At 46.9% G+C, this 24966-nt stretch overlaps 1 long non-coding RNA gene across 1 annotated transcript; it reads left to right on the forward strand.

Annotated features, from left to right (window-relative positions):
* Window positions 1-383: 383 nt before the first annotated feature.
* On the forward strand, window positions 384-23723 carry LOC144149335 (uncharacterized). The gene is made up of 3 exons (XR_013318273.1): window positions 384-890; window positions 22358-22444; window positions 23091-23723. It is a non-coding gene; the product is annotated as an uncharacterized LOC144149335 (long non-coding RNA).
* The last annotated feature ends 1243 nt before the right edge of the window (window positions 23724-24966 follow it).

Genomic DNA, 24966 nt, shown 5'->3' on the forward strand with positions numbered 1-24966 from the left:
CGGTCATCAGTCCGTTCTGAACATTGTGCTGAAGTGAAATAATAAATAACGTGTTACAGGTACAGTGTAACGTGTGAATAACGCAACCGGGCCGTAGGCACCCGTGGTAGGTGGTGTATAAAGCGTCGCTTTCGAAACGCCCTCCACAGGGTGAATTGGCCCGCACTTTTTTGGAACGCAGTGCATAACGCAGAAAAGTCTTGCGAAAAGAAATATGCTCGGTTGTGGAATGCAGGCACAGAATTGTTTACAAAATCCCGCAGTCTTGTCAGGACGTTGCATTGACGATTGCCTGCGTGACTACGAGAACTTTCTCAAAGGGTCATGCTGGCAGTCAGCTTGCTGTGCATTGAAAAAAAAAAGAAGAAAGGGCACGCGTGACCCACGAGGCTTTCTGTATCGCACAATGCTGCGACGAGTGTATTCGTATGCCCAGTGTCTCGCGTGAACGGAAAAGGGATCGCATATCTTTCGAATTGATACGGGTTTCCTACCATCATTGTGTGCTTTAAGAATTCGTACAGCACCGTCGCCTTCTTCTATTTGTTATTTATTGTTGCGTAGATTTGACTCTTTCGTACAAAGGTTGCGCCCTAATGCAATAAAAAAGATGTGGTTGATAGTCAGTGCACATGTTTGTCTCCTCCTTTCTCGTGTCCCGTCTTCGGGCTGTTGTAATCGCTTAGTTCGTTTTTTTTATTTTGCCACCCTCTGATTGGCTAGGTAGCGCACAAAATAGGCGTCGCTGAAGGAACGACGGGCATTGTGTTGCTGGAACTACGTGCGTCGCCTCCCTTCTTGGGCAAGCCGGTGGTCGTCCAGGCAGCTGGTGGCAGCGGTGGCGACGGAAGGGAGCGTATACGTCGGCGTTGGTCTTGGCGTCGGATTTGGTGAGAGCACGGTTTTATTATTATTATTATTAGAGTACCCTCAGGGCCTTTACGGCGTTACAGAGGGGGTGGGTACAGTGCATGAAAACAGGTAACAGTGTAGAAGTACAGGCAGTATGTAAACACAAGCATATTTCCGGAAACAAGGTTACTGCATTACATGTACAGAAAGTGCATTCTTGAATGATGCCTGATCTTCAATGAACACAATGTGGTGGGGAAGGTGGTTCCATTCCTCAGACATTTTGGGGAGAAATGAATCTGAGAATGCGTTGGTGCGGCCAGATGGAACGTTGTTGCCTTGAACGGATGGTCGACGCGGGATGATATGTACGTGGGCCGTGAGAAAAGGTCGCGTCTTATAGATGGGTTATGGAAATAGATTTTGTGAAACAGAGAGAGTCGTGAAATTTTTCTGCGATGGTGCAAGCTTGGTAGAACCAGGTTATTTTTCATTAGTGAAACACTGGAGGTACGGGAGTAGTCGGAAAGTATAAATCGAGCTGAGCGGTTTTGTACAGATTCCAGAAGAGAAACTAGGTTTTGTTGTGCAGGGTCCCAGATTGCCGAGGCATACTCTAGTTTAGGGCGAATTAGTGTCCGATAAAGTGTTAACCTGAGGGGGGATGGATCATGAGAGAAATTACGGCGAATATATCCTAAGGAACGGTTTGCGCTGCTGCAGACATAATTAATGTGTGTGTGCCATGTTAAGTCATTGCTGATATGAACACCAAGATACTTGTAGGATGTAACGTATTCGAGAGTGGCTCCAGTAATATTGTAATTAAAGGGCTGCTGGGAATAACGTTTGCGCGTAATGGTCATGCTTTTGCATTTGTTTGTGTTAAGTATCATGTGCCATTTGCTGCACCATTTAGAGACAGTGTCGAGGTCGGCGTGTAAATTAAAGTTGTCCGTTCGGTCACAAATTTCGCGAAATTACGCAATCATCAGCGAATAATTTTATGGAGGAATTTATACCATTAGGAAGGTCGTTAATAAATATTAAAAATAGCAGAGGACCTAACTCCGAACCCTGTGGTACACCGAATTTAACATCAGTAGGGGGAGAATTGCATTCGTTAGCAGTCACGAATTAGGTGCGATTGGTCAAAAAGCATTCTATCCACTTAAACACATTAGGGTCAATGATTAGGCTACTGAGCTTAAGAAGTAATAATTGATGAGACACTTTGCTAAACGCTTTTTGAAAATCTACAAAGATGCAGTCTACAGATGAACCGCGATCCAGAGCTGATGCAACGTCGTGTGTGAATGTTAGAAGCTGAGTTTCGCATGAGTAATTTTTCCGAAAGCCATGTTGAAATGGGCTGAAAAAGGAGTTGGATTCCAGGAATGATAGAAGGTTAGAATAAATGACGTGCTCTAAAAGTTTACAGGAAATAGACGTTAACGATATTAGGCAGTTTTATCATATCGTTACCGTGTTTGCGTTACCGTTTACCGTGTTGCCGGAAGCGCTGGCGACGGTGAAGCCTGTGCCGGTAAGTTGCCATTCGCGGCAACTCTCGCGCTGCGCAGTCTTCTCCCGCAAACACGGTAAACGGTAACGTAAACACGGTAACGATATGCTAAAACTGCCTATTGGCCGGTAATTTAAAGGAGAGCTTTGGATACCGGATTTGAAAACAGGGACGACCTTCCCCACCTTCCAATCAATTGGCACAGCACATCACTGAAGGGATTGAAAAAAGATGTGTGGCAGGATTATTGACGAATAAACTTCGGTGTTTTTTAAGAGCTTGGGATTAATTTCGTCTACGCCACAACTGGAAGGTTTAAAGTCATGAATCAGCTTCATAATTCCAACAGGATCTACTACAATAGGATCCATTGGAAAAAAGTTGTAATCGCATAATTGCGGCACAACATCCGCAGGACAATTCGAAAACGACTTGGCGAATACGTGATTCAGAACGCGACAACATTCGTCACTGCGCATGACCTGGTTGTCAGCATATCTAATTAAGAGATATAAGTTCTTTTTTATTAGGTCTAATTGTCTTCCAAAACATTTTTGGGTTACTTTGGAGAAGCGAGGGGAGAGTGTTTGTAAAAAAGACGTCCTTTGCTTTTTTTATGGCTGCACGATAAGCGTCGGAAATATTTTTGTAAGCAAACCAGCGGGATGTCTCATTTTTGCGTTTGGCTACACGAAATGAGCGTTTCTTTAGGTTTTGCAGTCGTTTTAGATCAGATGTGAACCAAGGTGAGCGTTGCTTGCCAGAAATAACAACTAAAGGAATATATTTGTTAGTCAAAAACGTAACTTTTTCTTTAAACAAGTGCCAACTGTGTTCAACTGTGCGATCAAAAAAGCCTACCATGTAGGCATCGATAAAACATTCGAGTTCTGTATTAATTGAAGCGTAGTCTCCTTTGGCGTAATTTCTTATTGCTTTGCTGTGTGTTAGCCGGCGCGAAACCTCAGCTTCTAAGGTAAAATGAATGAAACAATGAGCGCTTAAACCAGGAAGGAAAATTAGGAGTCGCACAAGATCTGGAACATTAGATCTAGTATGTTAGCGGACGTCGGACCCACTCTGGTTGGTTTGTCAACTAGCTGAGTCAAATTAAAGTCGCGACACATGTTAAAAAATGTAGTACTATCTCCTGATAGATTACTGTAAGCAGAGCAGGGCACTGACCAGTTTATTTTGGGGAAGTTCAAGTCCCCGAGCAAGAACAACGGCGCATGTGGAAATTTCAAGACCAGGTTGTTAAGAACGTCATGTATTTTGTCACAAAAGTCAGATGTAGCATTGGGCGGATGATAACAGGCGCAAAACAGGGCGTTTTGATTATTTAAGTGTATCGAAACACAGATAATTTCTAAGACTGAATTTGTTATCACCATACTGGAAGTGCGACAATCGGCTGCAGCGATCAATACACCGCCACCAGGTTGATTACAACGATCAGCTCGGTATACAAAGTAATTTTTATCGCAACAAAACAATTCCGAGTTTGCCTACTATGTCTGCAGCGCAGTCATCAAAAAGGGAAAACAAGGCATCGCGCTTGTTAGTGACGCTGCGCACATTTGAAAATAAGACTGACAGGTTCTTGTCGTTATTTTTTGGGCGCGGGTCAGATGTTAGGATGACACGGTATCTGAACCCCCGGACGTATCATCTATCTGCCTTGGCTTGTTCGTTTCCAGTTCGCATATGCTATCGGTAGCAGGAGAGTAGACATAGCACTTTTTGTTCAGGTAAAGCTTGTTATAGCGAATGGTAAACTGCTGGCCGCTATCCTCTCCGTACTCGTACAACTTTTTTCTCATGCTCCTCGTTGCCCTGCAAAAATCTTCGTTCACGACCACGTCAGACTCCTTCAGCTTTTTTTTGGAATTCAAGATGCTGTTTCTTCATTTGGATGAGGAGAACTTTACAATAATTGGCCGACATTTACCAGGAATGAACTTGCCTAACCTGTGGGCGCGAGATATTCGGTCGTCGCTAGTAGTCAAGTTTAAGTTCAATACGGAATTCAGAACTGCACAAACCTTTTCTTGTGGTTGTGCCCACGTCTCGGAAGAGCTGTCTGCAAGGCAATGAAATATTAAATTCTCCCTTCGTGAACGATCTTCAAAGTCATCTAGCCATTGGTTCAGCGCCATTACTTGTGGTTGATAATTTTGCGTGGGTAGCCCTTCGGGGCAGCTGACATGCTTTTCAACTTCCGAAAGCCTATTATCGAGATCCGTAATCTGTTGCTCAAGGGATGATTGCGCCTCTTTCACTTCATTAATAGACTCCATCAGTTCATCGTGCTTTACATCTATCTTGTTATGCAATGACTTAATAAGGGAAAGCAGCTCGTTGTAGTGTTTGTCAGGAACATCCTTTGGGGGGCCGGGGTTTGATTGAATATCGCCAGACATGATCAGCAGTTTAACAACATGAACACATTCGCTTGTCACAGCAATCATTACACAAGGGCATGGAAGCAGCAGCAAGCAAACATTGTTTGATCTTTTGCTATAAAGGGAAGGAGCAGAACCCACCTGCACAAGAAAAGCGAAAGGGTTGCTGTAGACTCGCATTGTTGCTGCACTTCCATGCCCACTGAAGGCGATCCTGGGGTCCTAGCTGTTCGGTGATGCGTCGGTCACTTTGGATGACGGCGGTGCGCAGAGGGCCGGGGAGTCGTTCCACAAAAACGGTTACTGCGCTTGGCAGTCCGGAGTGTTTACTGCAGAATGCAACGCCTGGAAGCCTTTGCCGCCGAGTTGCGCAGTTGGCTGCAGTGTCTTAGCCGGGAGCGGAAGAATTTTCCACGAGGCAAGGAAGGTAAAAATCTGCACAACAAAAGCGAAAGGGTCGCTGTAGATGCGCATCGTTGCTGCACTTCCATGCCCACTGATATCGGCTTGTTTGACTTCATGTGAGCACTAACGCAATTTGCTTGGTAGTCGAGGATTTTTTACTTTTCTAGATATAAGCAGTACATCTAAGAGCGGAACTTTTGTTACCTGCAGTCATGATGGAGACGTCGGTAACAAAACCCAACATAATGTTGCTCACCGAAGGGCTAGGTATCACACGGAGAGAGCCCACGCGGGAGACGGACGGTGCACTCACCGAGCACATCTGCGGGTTTACCCCCTGCGTTCTCGCTGAATGCCATGTGATAGCGTCACGCTACCTTTCGCGCCGCTGTGCGCTCCGCTCACGGCACGTGTGGCGGCCGTGTGCGCTCCTTGTGCATGCGCTAGGATGCGGTTATATAAATATAAAAGGAATGTCACAACAACGCATGGCATCGCACTTCTCTTTCGTCTCTGCCACCGATCCCGTCGCCTCTGTCGGAAGCGACGGAAACAGAAGTGAGATCGTCTAACACCGGGTTTGAGTTTCCTTCATTTTGCAAAAAAAGTGTCCACTCATGTGCTACACCGATACAACTCAACCAATCACCGTTCATAAATCCTGCATTCATTTAAACTTAACAAAGAACATGCAAGAAAGGGTATGGTTAAGTGCCTTTCACTTGTCTCTGGTTTCATCTTTTGTAGAGCCACGTGTGTGAATTCAAGTGACGTTGCATGGGTAATCACTGTGGGTGTCGTTTACAGCTTCGTTTTCAAACACCTTCGTAGGGTGGATTGGCGGGCATTTTTTGCCCACAGGGATCGTTTTTGCTTACGTCGATGAAACCGTTGGGGGGGGGGTAGAGGTATACAGCTTTGCTGTGAAAAATGCCTGCAGTATGTGTTGTATTCCACTCCATGCCCATGATTCCACTCCATAGAGCCAGTAATGCGCAACGGCTCCTGGAGGTGGTACCTACATTTATTAATTGGTCCTTTCTACAGTGATGTTTTTGTAACTATAATAGTAAATCACGGCTGTGATAGTATTGTATCGCGTGCAGAGTATGTTATCCCAACTACAAATTCAGGCCGACCGATTACAAGCAACTTCTGAATAGAGTAGTTCCATATGACAAGTCTCAAGCTTTGAAAGCTTTGAATATGGGCCGTTTGATTATCCTTGCTCCTGATTTGTTCGTATGCGTGCCAGCACGAATCGCTGCGTAGTTTACGTAACTTTTGCTGTGCTCATTCATACCTGACTTACAGAAGCAATTGGTGCATGCGTCCTCAATTATGGCGCGGCCTTGATAGTTTCCGCGCCACAATACGTTTCCCCATTACATTTAGCACGCGCCTTCTTACAAGTGCAACTCATGGTGCATTAAAGTGAGGCGTCTTAAAGGGACAGACAACCGATTATTGTCGAGTATATATTCTCTATCCCAAATGAAAGGGCATCACTTAAAGCACCTTGACGAGAAACGATTTTGCTGATAACGCCCTAGAACTTTTTAAATCGAAATTTTTACATCTGCGAATTTTGAAAATGTTTAGAAATACATATACAATTTAACATTGTACAAATACTTGTGTTGAAAGGTTTTCAATACGTACATAAACGTTTCAGCAGTTACAGTAGCTGCTAGGTTTGCAGGTGGCTACCGAGTCGGCTTTCTGAGTAGAAAGCCACAACGCATTCACAAGGCCCACCTTCACCTGGAACCATAAAACACACTGGCGACGGGGATGCGTACTGGGATCGCATTTTAGGCGTGTGTATTATTCCCATCCAATCCTGAATTTTAATTTTAAAAAATCTGAGAGCTGACACTATAGCTGATTAGCGATCGCAGTGACATAGTTTGTCTCGGGTGTCTGCTAGTTTCTGCATAGTGTGTCTACTAGTTTCTACCTTTAATTTTATGCGTGGTGAATAAAACTTCATGTAAAGGTCATTTCAATAGCCAACACGCCCCTTCACCAAGTGTGTAATCATTTCCTTAGCCGGTGCAGTATTGCATTCTGGGTCAATTTTCCTGCTTGGAACTTCTGATTATGCTAGGTGGCAAGTTGAAGGTGAACTTGAGTGAGTTCGTGTTGTGGGTGCCCAAGAGTTTTTGTGAGGGTGTAAAGGTGGGCAGTCGAAGGGCCGTTTTGTAGGCTTTCCATTTAAGGAAACACTGGTTCCAGAAACATCTTTTTTTTTCTTTCCAACCAATTCTGATGAAACTTCATAGGCTTGTTCAGTTTTTTTAGCTGATTTCAAATATCTAATTAGTTTTGATGTGAGGCAACTAGTTGCTGTGTTAATTTTAAAAAAAATTTCTTGGTTGTTTATGAGAACAGTAGAAAAAAAACTATTCAACAAGATTGCCAGCAAGACATGAATAGATACCAGAAGTTGTGGAGAATGAAACATGGGAAGCAGTTTTTTTGTTGCAATCACATACAAGTTTACACCAATTCTAACTTCTAGGTTTGAACTACTATTGCTAACCAATTAAAAATAATGCTAATTAAACAAATGCTGAAATGCAAGATCTGCTTCCCATATCGCATGGTTTACACATTCAGCTTCATAGTGCGAAAGAAGTGATCATTTCTAGTTGCACTACATGCTGGGATGTACTGTCGGCATCAAATGAAACGCGAACATGAAAATATGGACCAGAACGTGCAGAACGAGAACGGGCTAGGGCAAAGGCCAGTTCTTCGTCCTCCTTCGGGTGTTTGGTTTGGGTGGAGCAGGGGTCAAGAACTTTGCTCGAGCAGTCGGTGGCGGCTGAAACCATAGCTCCACGTGGCTGTGTCAATACAAACAATGTGCAGATTTCCTCGAGTTCTTGGACTCGCAGCTCTCTCCGCAGGGGTGGAGATCTTGTCGAAGGCGGTCTTCTCATGTAAAATGCGGAGGCTGTCTAATAGGTGTCTGCTCGCGGTTATCTTGGTGAGGTGCTCCAGGTGCGCAGTGTGTTGCACGGCTTGCACCTTGATTTGTTCTTCGAAAGTGTTGCGCGCACCCAACGCGTCATATTTTTCGTTTGGAGCGTGCATGGGTATTCCTAGGGCTTAGTAATGCTCATTTCTTGATGAGGCTGCTTGGCTTGCAGTCATTTTAAAATATTTACGGAATTGTGGAGTTGTTAGGGGTTTGTGTGACGGAGAGGCTGGAAGATGGGTACTTGTTGTTAAGGGGGGATATGGCGATCCACCCGCCCCAGTTGACTGAATATTGCTTCACTACAGTTCGCAAACTGTGGTCACTTCAAATGTAAGCTGAATAATCTTGCGCAAGCGCTGTTGGGTAATGAAATTGTAGGTGTAAAACTATATTATGACCATTGATCTAAATTCCTGCGTAGGCTAAATAAATGGTGAGAAGCGGCAGCGTCCCGCGGTGTCCTACGGCTGCGGGTCGAATATGACAAGCGTTAGGTCGGCGGGGGAGCGGGGGCGATGCTACGATATGAACTAGACATTCTAGCTTCACCGTACTATCAGATCCGTTCGCCCCTAACGAGATCCGCGGCTTGTTTAACAATGATAGGTCTATTTTTGTTTACGGTAAAAGTTCCGATTCGGTGCGCACGTTCCATTGTACCTGAGTCGAGTGAAAGTTTTAGTTTGTCGGCACAAAACGCGAGTATCCTTTGTTCCGACTGAATTCCCATGTTTCTTTTGCGTTGTCTTCTATGTCAAGGAAGAGAAGATTATTTCGGCGTAGATGGTTGCTGGCGTCGGTAGTGGCGGCTTTTAGTGCGGAAATTTCACGACTCATCTGGGATGAATTATTATCGCTAGGGTTGCTGGTTTGGGGCCTTGGTGATTCCAGGTTTTCGAGTCGGTTGCTTATTGCAGAAATTTGTTTTTCTTGGGCAGCTTGAACAGTTTTAAGGTCATATATCTCTGATCGGATGGTTTCTAGATAGTCTTCGACACGTTTAATAGAATCTAGCACCGCGACTATTTCACTATTTTTGATGGGTCAGGGTTAAGTTCGATGTCGCCAGAGAGCAGCAGTATTATTTGAGAACAAAGAGTCCTCACTTCATGTGAGCACTAACGCAATTTGCTTGGTAGTCGAGGATTTTTTACTTTACTAGATATAAGTAGTACATCTAAGAGCGGAACTTTTGTTATCTGCAGTCATGATGCAGACGTCGGTAACAAAACCCAACCTAATGTTGCTCACCGAAGGGCTAGGTATCACGCGCAGAGAGCCCACGCGGAGACGCGGGAGACAGACGGTGCGCTCACCTGACACATCTGCGGGTTTACCCCCTGCGTTCTCGCTGAATGCCAAGTGATAGCGTCACGCTACCTTTCGCGCCGCTGTGCGCTCCGCTGACGGCACGTGTGGCGGCCGTGTGCGCGCCTTGTGCATGCGCTAGGATGCGGTTATATAAATATAAAGGAAGCTCACAACAACGCATGGCATCGCACTTCTCTTTCGTCTCTGCCGCCGATCCCTCGGAAGCGACATAAACAGAGAAGTGAGATCGTCTAACACCGGGTTTGAGTTTCCTTCATTTCGCAAAAAGTGTCCACTCATGTACTACACCAATACAACTCAACCAACCACCGTTCATAAATCCTGCATTCATTTAACCTTAACAAAGAGCATCCAAGAAAGGATATGGTTAAGTGCATTTCACTTGTCTCTGGTTTCATCTTTTGTAGAGCCACGTGGGTGAATTCAAGTGACGTTGCATGGGTAATCGTTGTGGGTGTCGTTTACAGCTTCGTTTTCAAACGACCTTCATAGGGCGGATTGGCGGGCATTTTTTGCCCACAGCAATGGTTTTTGCTCACGTCGATGAAACCGTTGGGGGGGGGGGTAGAGGTATATAGCTTTGCTGTAAAAAAAAACGCCTGCGGTATGTGTTGTATATATGCCGATGATTCCACTCCATAGAGCCAGTAATGCGCAACGGCTCCTGGCCTCCCTGGAGGTGGTACCTACATTTACATATTGGTCCTTTCTACAGTGTTATTTTTGTAACTATATTAGTCTATCACGGCTGTGATAGCATGATTTCGCGTGCAGAGTATGTAATCCTAACTACGAATTCAGGCCGACCGATTACAAGCAACGTTCCATATGGCAAGTCTCAAGCTATGAAAGCTTTTAATATGGGCCGTTTGATTATCCTTGCTCCTGATTTGTTCGTATGCGTGCCAGCACGAATCGCTGCGTCGTTTATGTGACTATTGCTGTGCTCATTCATACCTGACTTACAGAAGCAATAGGTGCATGCGTCCTTAGTATAGGTCGGCGTACTCACTCGTGAGTACACTCATTTGTACTCAAACTCGCAAGTGAGTACGATGATGAGTGAGTACACACCCATAAAAAAGTGAGTACGATGACGAGTGAGTATAGGGGTAAGTCCACCACTCGTGAGTACACAGTACTCGTGAGTACACAGTACTCGTGAGTACACAGTACTCGTGAGTACACAGTACTCGTGAGTACTGCCATAATTTTCTTCTTGAATGTAGTTTTCTTACGAAGCGGAGGAACGCAACTGTTTAAATTAAGCGGGCTGACGGGCAATACTCGCAATGATACACAATTTTGTCAACGATTGATAAGCGAGTCCCACTAGAGCCTCTGCGTTGAGCCCATTTACAGTGATGGTATTATTTAGGTTATGTAAAATATCAAAAATGTGAGTGGGCCGGTACTGCTACCCGTCAGTCAACATAGAGATGTAGTGGTGCATTGCGCTCGCCGATTTACTGACAGTTTTAAGTGCGAATGCACTTCTTAAGCGACCCTGAATCACGCGTCCACCGCCGTCCGTCCGTCCGCACCACATACCCACTTAGGGCGATTGGCCAAGAAGAGTTCCTAATTTCTTTAGCACATACCCACTTAGGGCGATTGGCCAAGTAATCTGAATCACGCGTCCACCGCCGTCCGTCCGTCCGCACCACATACCCACTTAGGGCGATTGGCCAAGAAGAGTTCCTAATTTCTTTAGCACATACCCACTTAGGGCGATTGGCCAAGAATCGGGCGTGAGAAGGGCTAATGCACCCGCTTAAAGGAGTACTGACACGAAATTTCAAAGCCGAGATCCGCTCTAGCAATCAAGTACAACGACAACACAAATAGGTGTCTGTGAATAAATGCATCTTTCTTTCTTTGTAGTTGTGTGTGTGTGTGTGATCTCTCTTTCGCGAACATTACCGAACCGCGCAAATTCAACTCCTGCATTCGCACTTTCACATTCTTCCCCTCGGGGAAATGCGGGGAAATTTTTTGTCAGCACGCTATGCCGCACTGCAGCAAGATGCAAGAAATTTAATCAGAGAACCCACGAAGAGTTTTATAGATTCATTTTGCCCGAAGAGGTGGCTGGGACTATTTGTTGCTCGACCGTTTCTTCCGGGACTATCAGTTCCGGGACCATAAGTTCCGGTACCATGTGTTCCTACTTTGGAGTTGGGACCAGAAGTTCCGGGAACATAAGTTCCAGAACAATTTGGTCCGGGACCATTTGTTCCTTCGAGCGCGCTCTGCCCAGCTTTCGTCCGTGATCTCTCGCGTACTCTTCTACTCGCCATTCACGTGCGTTCGCGCCTTAACTGGGAAGCACAGACGCCGATTTCGCGCTACAGACGCTGAGTTCGCGTAGCCGGTTGCCATGGGTTCTTCTGCATGCTAACAAGGTCCACTTTGGGTGAGATGTGAAAGACTGCGGACTTTTTAAAACGATCAGGGACTGCCAGGCATGGAGAAATTTCAGCGGCAAGCTGGGAAACCCATGTGAGGTGCAACGGCCGGGTCTCCGATAAGGGAGAGGGGCCGCCAGCTCTGCTGTTTCTCCAGCCTTTCGCCACTAGTGCAAAATGCGCAAGTTTTTTTCTTTATCACGTGGGACGGCCAAAGAGATTCTCAGTTGCCTTACGTCAACTGGCCAATGCAACCATAGGTCGGCGTACTCACTCGTGAGTACACTCATTTGTACTCAAACTCACGAGTGAGTACGATGATGAGTGATCACACACCCAGAAAAAAACAGTGAGTACGATGACGAGTGAGTACAGGGGTAAGTCCACTACTCGTGAGTACAGTACTCATGAGTACACTACTCATGAGTGTGAGTACTCATGAGTATGAGTACTCACGAGTTTGAGTACTCACGAGTACACAGTACTCATGAGTTCATAGTACTCATGAGTATACAGTACTCATGAGTACACAGCCCTCATGAGTACAATACTCATGAATACTGTGTACTCATCAGTACTGTGTATTCATGAGTATATGCACTCGTGAGTACAGTAGTGCAAACAAGTTTTATCACGAGCTCGAGTCCGGACGCGCGTGTACGAGTCGCTAACATTTAGCGGTGCCGCTCTGCAGCTTAACTGTCAAGGATGACAAAATTAGACAACGAAAACTGCACCTCCCCCCTTTCCCGCTCCCTGTTTGGCGCTGTAAGCGTTTCTCGGCGGTCGCATGCAAAGGGGTCACGGTGAAGAGGGAAAAACGAGGGGGTGAGGACGCGGCGGGAAACGCTGCCGCAGTTGCTCTTCTCCTATGACACTTGTTGACTGTCGCAGTTATTTTTGTTGACGCGGCCTGTGAACGCGTGGCGGCTTCATTACGCTTGCTCCCTTCCAGTTGTTTTAGGGGAGAGGCCGTGGAGGCTGCTAATAATGCACGCACTAGGCGTACTGAAGTCCCTCTTTTTCGGTCTTCAGAAGTTTCCGTAGACGCATGTCACGCTGTGTAGCCGTTCCGTGAGCCGAACCGCTCATTTCAACAGTCGCAGTTAATTTACGTAACTCGCGTAAACCGATTGCGTGGTTTGTAACGTTTGCCTCACCGAAATTGTCCGCACCATTCCGCTGTGCGTATTCAAGCGACAATTTGGCTGATGTACGTGGCTCATGTGGTTTTATTAGGTTCCCGTTTTGAAACATTTTGCTCAGGTTCGCTAGTAATATGGTCTCGGGTAGTGCCATTTACAAGAGCGTTACATGGCTCACACAAAGCGATAGCACTTCTCAACTCAGTGCCTCCGATGAAATGCCGCCGCACAGCCGCTGCTTCAGGGCTGGTTTTATACCCCCGGGTTTCCGGCGCAGCCGCGTGCAGTTCGAATCTTTCCAATCAGGACTATCACTGGCCGCAGTTTGAAGGCGAAGTGATTGCGTATGGGATGTTAAGAAACTTCTAACGTAGTTATATGGACGTGGGCCGGGAGCTATGGATTCCAAGCCATTCAGTGTGGCCGTATGGGACACTCTATCGAACGCCTTGGTAAGGTCTAGTGTGAGAATGGCTACCGCGTCCACCTTTGAGGGTGGCGTAATAATATCATGAAATAACTGCAAGTGCACATCTTGAGTAGACAATCCCTCCCGGAAGCCTATCATGGTATGGGGGAGGGCGTCAGTCTGGGCCAGGTACTTGACCAATCATGCATGGATCACATGCTCCATTACTTTGCCCATACACGAGGTAAGGGAAATTGGACGTAGATGGTCGAGAGAAAGAGGCTTGCCCGGTTTTGGAATAAGAGAAATTTTCGCGTGCTTCCACGATGCGGGTAAGGTACCGTTAGTCCAATAATAGTTGAAATACTGAGTGAGGGTGTAAATCGATAGGTCATCTAAATTGCGAAGCCTTTTGTTAGTTATACCATCCATGCCGGGTGCCGACACCGGGCGCAGGTGAAGAAGGGCAGCTGGAACCTTCGCTTCTGTTACATCTTTGTCTAATTCTGTGTTTTCTTTTCCCAGATAAGGAGGTAGAGTGACTCTAGTACCATTCGCTATGTAAGGCGTTTTGGCTCGCTCTAGGAGCTGTTGGTTCGTTCCCGGGTAGCTCTGAATTATTTGCGTGAGGCGATGTTTTTGCACAGTTTTGGATTTTACAGGGTCCAGCAAGTGTCTTAGTAAGGACAATGTTCGGCGCATACTCAGGTTCCCTTTCATTTGGTCACAGAGTTGTCCCCATTGGGCTTGAGCAAGCTCTGCGGCGTATGTTTCGATTGCTTTTCAAGTTCCGCTAGTTTCCGTCTGAGGTGGCGGTTACGTTTATTGCATTTGCATCTGCGCTGTATACTCTTGTATGCGGCCCACATATGGTGCAGGCGGGTGTTTACTATTTCTGCGGGTATCTCGGGTTCTATAGGGGTTGGTCGTGCTTACGTTTATCCTCTATTAATTGGTCCACCCAGCTCTGTAATGTATTCGCGTTAATGTCCGGAGGGTCTCGTTGAGTGCGGGTTCGCCTAAATTCATCCCAGTTTGTTAGATGCTGCTGTCTCAAGCGCGGTATGAGGTTTGAGGAAAGAGAGATACTGAGTTGAATGATGTAGTGGTCGCTTCCTAACGAGTGGTCCATGCAGCTCCACAGTGCCTTTCCTACCCTGCTAGTGAGAGTGAGGTCTGGTGCAGTATCTGTATGCATGGTTTTACCAATTCTAGTGGGTATGGAGGGGTCCGATTCAACTGTTAAAGGGGTATTCACACGAGAGAGAAATCAGCCGTTTCGCTCCTAGGAGTGCGCACCACGTGACCCCTACGTCACGGTTTCTCTCCGGCGCACCGCCTCCGATGGGAGATCGGAGCTTCTGCTCGCGAGCTACAAACCCTCCGACGCTCCGCGGCGGAGGCGGCGGGATTTCGTCTGCTCGTCGGGCAGCTGGCCGCGACTGAAGTTCTAGAGCGGTTGCAGGCACTTTATTTTTATCGCTTCTTAATACATTGGACGCGAAAATGCGTGGCGCACATGACAGGCGCACTGAGGGAGCCGCGTATACCACCAGCACGGGCGCTTGGCGAGCGGCGGCCGCGGCTGCGAAGTGGCGCAGGCCGGCGCCGGTAGCTCGAGCGACAGCTTGTTATTGCTCCCCAAGGCGCAAACAAAGCTGCGTATACGAGAAATGGGGTAATGATGTGATGGAAAGTTGCTTTAAAAATCGTCACCTGAGCCGCTTGCCAGAGCGGCCGCAGTGTTAAGCCTAACATCAGTATGCGGGCCTGTAGGTGGGCCGGTCGGCTGCTACTACGTTGCGCGCCGTTCTCTCCGCGCGGCAGCACCTGCATCGCGTCGACGACCAATTTTTGGTCGGTTGACAAGATCAGTACGTATGCGCTTAACAGAAATTGCCGCCGTCGCGGAATCGGCGGTGCTACGGCAGCTATGCTTTCGAGATAGGCGGCTGCAAACAGTGATGTCCCTCCGAAAGTCGCATCCTCCGTGTGAGCGAAGGAGCTAGCCGAGCGGAGGTCCGCCTGCGGTGACGTCACGACCTCCCTCGGATTTCCCCGCTGAAACGCACCGTCGTGTGAATACCCCTTTACCAGAGGGACTGCACATGTTCCCAGAGAAGACGGCCTTTTCTGGTGTTCCTGCTATAGCCCCATGCGTTGTGGGGCGCATTAAAATCGCCTATTATTAGTAGTGGGCATTGTTGAGCTGTTTGTACGGCCAAGCTAAAGAGATTCTTAAAGGTGTGGGTGTGAGCCCGGGGTCCGCTATAAACATTGAGGACGTATAGTCGAGAGGCAGTGCGCTTTTGGGGGTAAAGAACCACCAGATCATGTGGTATGTCAACGCTGTCGAACTGCGACCTGTCTGCCGGGATGTTTCTTTGGACCAGGGTAGCCGTGTATGGGTTATTTGAAGATATCCGAGAGGTTTAACGTTAGGGCCTGCCTCCTGTAGTGCAATTACAGAGGGAGCTTCTGCTTCTGTCGTTAGCAGCATTTGTAGGTTGGAACGTTTCCTGCCGAAACCGCGGCAATTCCACTGCCAGACTTTGAGGGTTTCACTGTGCTTGGCCATTCGCCTGATCATACATTGGTTGCGGGATTACTTGAGTAGCCACAGGGGCGTTGAAAGTGGTTGCCATTCCCTGAAAGTAATTTTGCATTACGGTTCGCATAGCTTCGATTGTAGCCTGCATGGCAACCTGATTGCTCATGAGGGTTTGAGGGAGGTTAATATACTCCTCTTTTTGCTAGGAGAGAGCCTGTCTACACGTACTTTCGAAGGAGGCAAGGCGTTCCTACATGTTAGAAGATCCTTTAGGGGCGACAGGAGCGTCAGATGTTGCCCTCCGTTTTGGCGGCGGTGGCGTGCAGTTCTCAGATGCATCTTCCTGAGGGGAGGTTGCCTGTTTTAGTAGGAGGTTCTCACGTTTAAGTGCAGATAAGGTGATCTCGGCGCGAATCGATCGCAACTCCTTTAGGATGTCTGTTGGAGGGGTTGCGAATGGGGGGGAAAGGGAAGAACATTGTAGCGAGCTGCTTGCGTGTGGGAAGCTCACCTGTGTTTTCCGGCTGTCTTCTTGCTGAGGGAGCCCTTGTTGCTGCGACTCTTTCGAATGGTTTTGTTTGCATGAGGAAGGCCCCTTGGGGTCGCGGTTAGCAGTGCGTGGCGGAGCGATGCAAACCTAGGGTGCCTGGGTACGTACGCGCTCTACGCAACGAGTGCACCGAGATTTGCTGTACATGTTTTCCTAGGGGAGCTGTATATCTATCTATATAGGTTTGCGTCGCTCCGCCACGCACTGGTGGATATATATAATATATATATATATATAATATATATATATATATATATATATATATATATATATATATATATATATATATGTATGTATGTATGTATGTTTGTATATATGTATGTATGTATGTATATATGTGTGTGTATGTATAATGTATATATATGTATATTGTTGCAGACCAGGAAGCAGACGCGGTTAAAGGAGCACCGGTTTATTATGACCTTTGAGCGGGAGATTCGGTAAAGGAAGATGTCACGAGCCTCGTTCCTCGTGAGGCAGTTGCTTGTCCCTTCTTCCGTCTCGTCGTCTTGTTATTGTTTCAAACATAGCTTTTCGTTACAGGCTCTGGGCCGGCCAAATAAAATAAATCAGGTTGGTTAGCTTCTCCAATCCTCGATGCTCGGGGTGTATGAATCTGAAGCTTCAAGGCGATAAAGTAATTGAATCGGCCGACGCAAAGTTGTTCCGGCCGATGTACGCACTTCACATGAACGAACCTTTCCGTCTCTACCTTGGAAAAGCTGAGTCACTCGACCCAACTTCCACATTTGGCGAGGCGCGTTCCTCTCTCCTATAAGAACAACGTCTCGGAGATGTATAGAAACCGGAACTGTCCTTGGACTAATGTGCGCGGAGCGTAGTTCATGCAGGTATTCGCGTCGCTTCACTGCGTATTCCAGAAAGATCGTCTCCGGCGTTTCTAAGCGGCGCGTTCTGCTGTCAATGCAGTGCGTTTGTTTGAAAATATTCCTCCCTCTCATGGTCATTTGGTTATCGTTTTCATTTATGCGTAAGTCCGTCTTTTTTTTTTCACGTGCTTTCCTTCAATATTTTTGTTGTCGGTATCGGTAATTGTCGCAAAAGCAGCCTTGTCTGTAGCAGGTGTACCCTTATGTTCGTCATGCTTTTCATCTTTCGTTCGGGCGTTTGACGCTACCTCGCCACTGGCTTCGGCCTCATCATTTATTTCATTTCATTTATTATACCCTTAAGGGCCCGGAGGCATTACATAAGGGGGGGGGGATAACAGGGTTTGCAGGAGTACTATTGAACGAACGAAAAAAGGAAAACAATTAAGGTGAACATGAAAGCCGGAAAATACAAAACAAAGAATACCTTAAATGAAAATTACACAAAAATGTACAACGGTAACAGTGAAGTCAGCGAACAGAATTCAAAATACGAAAAGCAGTTGAAGCACCAATAAAACTATCAAGCCAGAACAGTAGAATTACATTGTTAATGCATCATGTGAACGTCTTTTCAAGCTTATCTCTAAATTGTTTGTTATTGGTGCATGTGGCGATGTCGGCGGGTAAAGCGTTCCATAGAATAATAGCGTTAGGAAAAAATGGCGAAACAAATGCTGACATTCTGCCGGTTATCGGAGCTAATGGGCAAGTGTGATTTAAGCGGGGTGATATTCTGTGAGGCGGCCTTAGAAGCGTGTGTCTTGATTCTGGCCGATAAAAGAAATTATGGAAGAGGCATAGGCGAGCAATAACACGCCGTGATTCAAGGGTCGGAAGGGAGATAGATTAAGGGCAGTGACGCTGACATGACTTGAATATTGCGAGGTGATAAAGCGTGCAGCGCGGTTTTGAATGGATCCAAGTTGTACAGTTAGGTATGCTTGTGATGGATGCCAGATGGCCGATGCGCATTCAAGTTTCGGCCTTACGAATGTTAGATAGGCTAGCCTTTTTATTTCTTGAGAAGCAAGTTTAAGGTTACGGCGAAGATATCCAAGAGTAGGTGAGGCTTCCGAGCAAATGGTGTCGATATGCGTTGACCAAGAAAGCGATGACGTCATGTGAACCCCCAGCTATTTATATGATAGGACTGAGCTGATCGGTATATTGACGTTGTGGGTGTATTGAGATATGGCATGTTTCCGAGAAAATGAGAGTGATTCGCATTTTGTTACGTTTAATGGCATGTGCCATTTTGTACACCATAATGAAATGCTGTCTAAGTTTGATTGCAGGTTAGAATGATCATCGGCGGCGTGTATGGTTTGGTACAATACAGACATCTGCAAAGAGCCTTAGGTTTGCTGTAATGTTAGTAGGCAGGTCATTTATGTATTTTAAAAAGATCAGAGGCGATAGGCTTGCACCTTGCGGTACACCGGACGATACGCTGGTTAGACAAGACTTGTGCTCATTAGCCGAAGTGAATTGCGTGCGTCCTTTTAGGAAGTGTTTGATCCATGATATCAGGTTAGAAGGGATGTTTAGTGATGATATATAAGTAGGTGGTTGTGGCTGACACGATCGAATGCTTTAGAAAAATCCAAGAAAATTGCGTCTACTTGGTGGTTATTGTCCATTTCCTGTAGTATGTCATGTATTAATTCGGCGAGCTGGGTATGACACGAGAACCGTTTACGAAAGCCATGTTGGTGTGGATAAAAAAATAAATTGATTCTAGGTAGGTCATTAAGCTAGAGGTGATTATGTGTTCGAGTAGTTTGGAAGGTATACTCGTTAGGGAAATTGGGTGGTAGTTTGTAATTAGTGAGCGAATACCGGATTTAAATAATGGTACTATCTGAGCAACCTTCCAATCGTCCGGAACGCAACCTGAGTGCAATGACTGGGTGAATATTAGATGTAGAATCAGGCTGGAATAATACTCGGTGTTTTTTTAGAATCTTGCTGTTAATGTGGTCGCAGCCTGATGATGATGATGATAGCTTAAGGTTACGGATCATGTTGGACATTCCATCCGGTTTGATCTGGATATCGGGAAACGTGGGGGAAGAAAAGAAGCGTGGTAATGTGATGGTGTCGGAATTACATGTAAAAACGGAGGCAAAATAGTTGTTAAGAACTGTTGCGCATTGACTGCTTTCTATCGGCTCCCCATTAGAGCTAGGGAGTTCAAGTTGCTCAATCCGGGATTTGGGAGAGAGTATTCGCCAAAATTTGCTAGGATTTGTTTTGAGGATTGAAAGTAAATCGCTGGAAAAAATTTGTTCTTTGCTTCCGTTATTGCCTTAACGTACTGTTTAGCGCACGCGTGGTACTTTTCCCAAGTGCTCGTCCGTGTCCCCTCCGTCCCTTGTCTTGCCTACTGCGCTATACGGTGTTTTCCCAAGTGGCTGGCTTGTTACTGTGATTAGCTGATCTGTAAAGACTCTTTTTTTCGGTTAAGAATTTATGTGAGGTGTCGGTTAAACCACTGGGTGTTTGAATCAGATGTCACGGTTAGTATTGGAATGTATTTGTTTTGTAATTTAAGCGGCTCATTTTTATACAGTTCCCAGTTCGCGTTCATGGTGCGGGTTAGATGTGAGTCTTTGAACTGTTCGTAGAAACTGCATAGTTCATCATTTATAGCTTTATGGTTCCCTCTTTTGTAATCAGTTATATTTTTTTATAGGTAGTTTCTTTCTTAGAGGCAGATATACGGAAATATGTAAAAGGCTATGATCACCTAAGCCCGACAACGATGTCACGCTTAAAACGTCATCGGGGTGCGTTGTTAAGAGCAGGTCGAGTATGTTGAAACCTCTAGTCGTACAGGTTATGACTTGATGAAGGTTGAAGTCGAGTGATAAATGGACGAATTGGTTAGTTTCATTGGGTGGGGATCTGTTGAGAACTGAGAGCTGAGGCCAATTTATATGCGGGAAATTGAAGTCACCAGATAGGAAGATAGAAGCGTCGGGAAAAGTTTTTGTAATTCGAGTCAGCGATTGGCTGAGTAGATCGCAAAAAAGACTGGTCGCTGTCGGTTGGTCTGTAACAAACGCTGATAATGGTTTTTACTGCCTGCGAATGAATTAGTACCCATGTTAGTTGAAGTGAGTCGTCGTGGCATATGAGTGACGAATCAATTGTGTTTCTGGTAGCAATGAGAAGGCAGAGAAGGCAGAAGGCAGAGAAGGTAGCAAGGCAGATTCAGTCACGGCGAAACAGGGTGCAGTTGTGATTTGACGGAAAGATTTCGTGGTCGAGAATGTCGGCATGTAACCACGTTTCGGTTAGAAGAACGATGTCAGCATTGATGCCATCTATGAAACTGAGATGGTCACGCTTAGGTATTAGGCTTCGTATGTTTGTAAATGCAATGTTGAAGTTCAAGTACGACAAATGCCGAGAAGGTGAGCGTGGTTTGGGGCGTCGAGAATGGCGTCAGTTAGGGACATCAGTCAATGATTCGGTGGTTTCTGTGACGTTAGAAAGGGATCTGGTGCATTCTAATATGGAGTCAGAGATGGCGTCGTAATAGTAGCACTTTTTCCCAACATACAACCTGTCAAGCCGAAGTTTGAATGCGCATTTGGCCGGGCGGATAAAGGCGAGTGGTGGCAGCAAAATCCTCCCTTATTGCAAAATTTGTGTTTTTTAGTTTAGGACCGAGGACAGTATTTCTTCTTTTGTTTTAAAGTTCATGAATTTCACGATTATGGGTCGCTTTTTTTCTGGGGAAGGTGATCCAATGCGGTGCGCTCGTTCAATACTGTTAGGAAAAATTTCGAAGGATAGCTTATCCTTGCAAAATGCCAAAACCTTACCAGTGTTACCGTTATGGCCTACGATCAGTCTGTGTGCAGTGTATGCGATTCGCACTTTGCCATAAATGCTGCCATTGAAGTTTTGCCCTCGCCTCCGCCTGCCTTTGTCTGTCTCCGCACACAACGGACCCGTCCGCAGCCGGCGCTCGCAAGGCATGTTTGCTGAGCGCGGATGGCTGCGGGGTCGGAAATAACTAGCGTGTGAAATGTAGAACCCCACATCTGGCTCCCCAACGTGAGGCCTTGTTTGCGGAGATGAGCAGGAGGCACGGCACTATCCTTTGTTCTGGCGTCGGACGATCCGAGCATAGACAACAGACTTCAGGCCTAACTGATTGGAGCGAGTTATTTGCAGAGGCGAAGTTTCGTGAGAGTGAGGCGAATTATTTATTGCTGCGGCGTTTTTAATTTCTTAAACGCCGAGGTTACAGCAATCGTTTATATGGCAGGACATCGCTGCTAGTTAACACGTGGTCTCCGACTTTTTGTCGGGACGTTGTTGTTTATGGAAACTAAAGTATCCGAGTTGGCATCCACGCGAGGCCAGGTACCTCGCGCCGTGGTGTCAGCCCGAAGTGAGTGAGTACGGAAGCTGCAATTTGGGTCCGAGTTTTCTGTTATGTTTTGTCGACCGCGGGAGTAGAGGCTCTGGGAGCCGTGTGGCCGGGCCACGTGTGCCGCAAAAGGCTAGCTGATATTGCAGCCTGGCACGGGCGCTCCGATACCGCTGATTGCGGTAGGCGCCGTTCGCTCATAAGCTGTTTGTGTTGCAGCGAGCGTGTAGGACCCTCAACAAAGCATATGTCTCCTCACGGCTGCAGTACGGCACGTTCGGTGTTTCTTACGTTTGGTCCGTTTTATTTTGTTGTGTTTTTTGTGCAAAGAGCTCCAGTGCAACTGGAGCTCTTTAAGAAAGCTCCACTTGTTAGTGAGGGCTTGTGCTGTGTTCTTTTCTTCGTCTTGTCAAGTTTGAGGTGTTCTTTCATTATGAATGTATACCAACTGCCGAGCTCTAAAGCCTATTAAATTTTAGCCCAAATAACCCTATGAGTCATTACAGGTACAGAGCTCCCGGGAATGCCACTCGAAGATCGCTGCAAGTTCCAGATGTATCCTCTCCCACAACACATTTGGACGAAGAAAAAATGTAAGTTGGCGATTCCTTTTTACGAATAGCCGAGGAAGAAGCCACCGGTAGAAGAACACTTTACTGAAATGAAAAACGTTTCGGCTTCCACAAGGGATCCTCGTTCAAAATGAGACTGCTGGTACAAGGGGGGGGGGGGGGGAGGGAGATGTTTTAGTACAGCCAAAAATGTGACGCAGACGGCGTCAGCATCGTGAAAGCACGTTTCCTGGGTTTAGTGCGACGTTGGCTCTGTTGGGTGTACTAGTGATTCCACATGAAGGTGCGGAAATGTTTTTGCTTTCTATTTTGCAAATGTATGTCAGTTTATTTCGAAGCCCAAAGTTTCTGCCTGTTCTGGGTGAGCATTTCGCGAGATAAACAGGAACACGGCACGATTAAAATTCGGGAAGGTTGGCCGGTATGACTATAGTGTCTTCGTGTTGTTCTGAACAATGCGGTCAAATTACTGTGTAACGATTACTGAAATGATGTGAAATTATTTGAAAGGCCGTAAATCACTCCTCTGGTGTGGCCTTTCATTTCATTCTCTGGTCTCCGTCGTCATTTTCGTGCAATATATTTTTCGTACTTCACATGTCTGTGGTTTGGTGTGAGGGGCTTATGGTTGCACTGGATTTTGTTCTTTTTCTGAAATTTTGTGTAGATGGCTATTCAAGGTGGGGAAATCCAAGTGACGGCCCCTCACATATATGCCTCCATCTGCGGCAGCAGGGAACAAGTTATTCAGATGACCTCGGGAAATCATCAGCGTGCCCTGATTTTGTGCCTGCTTGTTTACTACGTAAATTGGGAAGCTTGTCTCTGAATTTTTCCAAGCGCCTTTTTTCATGCAGGAAATTATAGATCCCATTTAAAGTTTGTCCAAAAGACAGATTGCAAGCGGCCTAGAAACTTGTTAGTGCTGCATACAAAACGGTAACTTGGCGTGGGAATCATAATTCAGTTGGAACTGTAAAGAGGAACCTAAGAGGGAAGTATAAAGATGGATTCGTAAAGACAAGTGAATTCCAAGTGTAATATTAGACTGAGTGAAACAGAGAATGTAGGGAACATAGCCATAAACACTGCTTTGTATGAAACAGTGAATTTGTAATAAATGTTCTTTCTGCTTTCCCACATTCTGCGTTTTTTCTGTGGGGAATCATGACAATAACGCTGTACTGGGAAAGTGCACCTCTGAGAACCATCTTATAAATGTAGCTCAAACTCAAATTCGTCTGAAATTGTTCAATTGCAGTACCAAACAATTCGAAATACTTTGCATACATCCCTGGAAATATTGAGGTAAAGAATCTGTATATTTGGCCATGTTTGTGAAGCTGTTTGTGAAACAACAACAACAACAACAACAACAACAAGCGTAGGCTGGCACTGCGGCGTAGCTGTCTTACTGTGGGCTTGTTGAAAGACAGCTGCCGCCTTCGTGCCATCCTGCGGCTGGCACTGCGGCGTAGCTGTCTTACTGTGGGCTTGTTGAAAGACAGCTGCCGCCTTCGTGCCATCCTGCGGCTGGCACTGCGGCGTAGCTGTCTTACTGTGGGCTTGTTGAAAGACAGCTGCCGCCTTCGTGCCATCCTGCGGCTGGCACTGCGGCGTAGCTGTCTTACTGTGGGCTTGTTGAAAGACAGCTGCCGCCTTCGTGCCATCCTGCGGCTGGCACTGCGGCGTAGCTGTCTTACTGTGGGCTTGTTGAAAGACAGCTGCCGCCTTCGTGCCATCCTGCGGCTGGCACTGCGGCGTAGCTGTCTTACTGTGGGCTTGTTGAAAGACAGCTGCCGCCTTCGTGCCATCCTGCGGCTGGCACTGCGGCGTAGCTGTCTTACTGTGGGCTTGTTGAAAGACAGCTGCCGCCTTCGTGCCATCCTGCGGCTGGCACTGCGGCGTAGCTGTCTTACTGTGGGCTTGTTGAAAGACAGCTGCCGCCTCCGTGCCATCCTGCGGCTGGCACTGCGGCGTAGCTGTCTTACTGTGGGCTTGTTGAAAGACAGCTGCCGCCTCCGTGCCATCCTGCGGCTGGCACTGCGGCGTAGCTGTCTTGCTGTGGGCTTGTTGAAAGACAGCTGCCGCCTTCGTGCCATCCTGCGGCTGGCACTGCGGCGTAGCTGTCTTGCTGTGGGCTTGTTGAAAGACAGCTGCCGCCTTCGTGCCATCCTGCGGCTGGCACTGCGGCGTAGCTGTCTTGCTGTGGGCTTGTTGAAAGACAGCTGCCGCCTTCGTGCCATCCTGCGGCTGGCACTGCGGCGTAGCTGTCTTGCTGTGGGCTTGTTGAAAGACAGCTGCCGCCTTCGTGCCATCCTGCGGCTGGCACTGCGGCGTAGCTGTCTTGCTGTGGGCTTGTTGAAAGACAGCTGCCGCCTTCGTGCCATCCTGCGGCTGGCACTGCGGCGTAGCTGTCTTGCTGTGGGCTTGTTGAAAGACAGCTGCCGCCTTCGTGCCATCCTGCGGCTGGCACTGCGGCGTAGCTGTCTTGCTGTGGGCTTGTTGAAAGACAGCTGCCGCCTTCGTGCCATCCTGCGGCT

The sequence above is a fragment of the Haemaphysalis longicornis genome, unplaced genomic scaffold (assembly GCF_048455015.1).
Source record: "Haemaphysalis longicornis isolate Haplotype H1 unplaced genomic scaffold, Haemaphysalis longicornis Haplotype H1 scaffold_8, whole genome shotgun sequence".
Classification (NCBI taxonomy): domain Eukaryota; kingdom Metazoa; phylum Arthropoda; class Arachnida; order Ixodida; family Ixodidae; genus Haemaphysalis; species Haemaphysalis longicornis.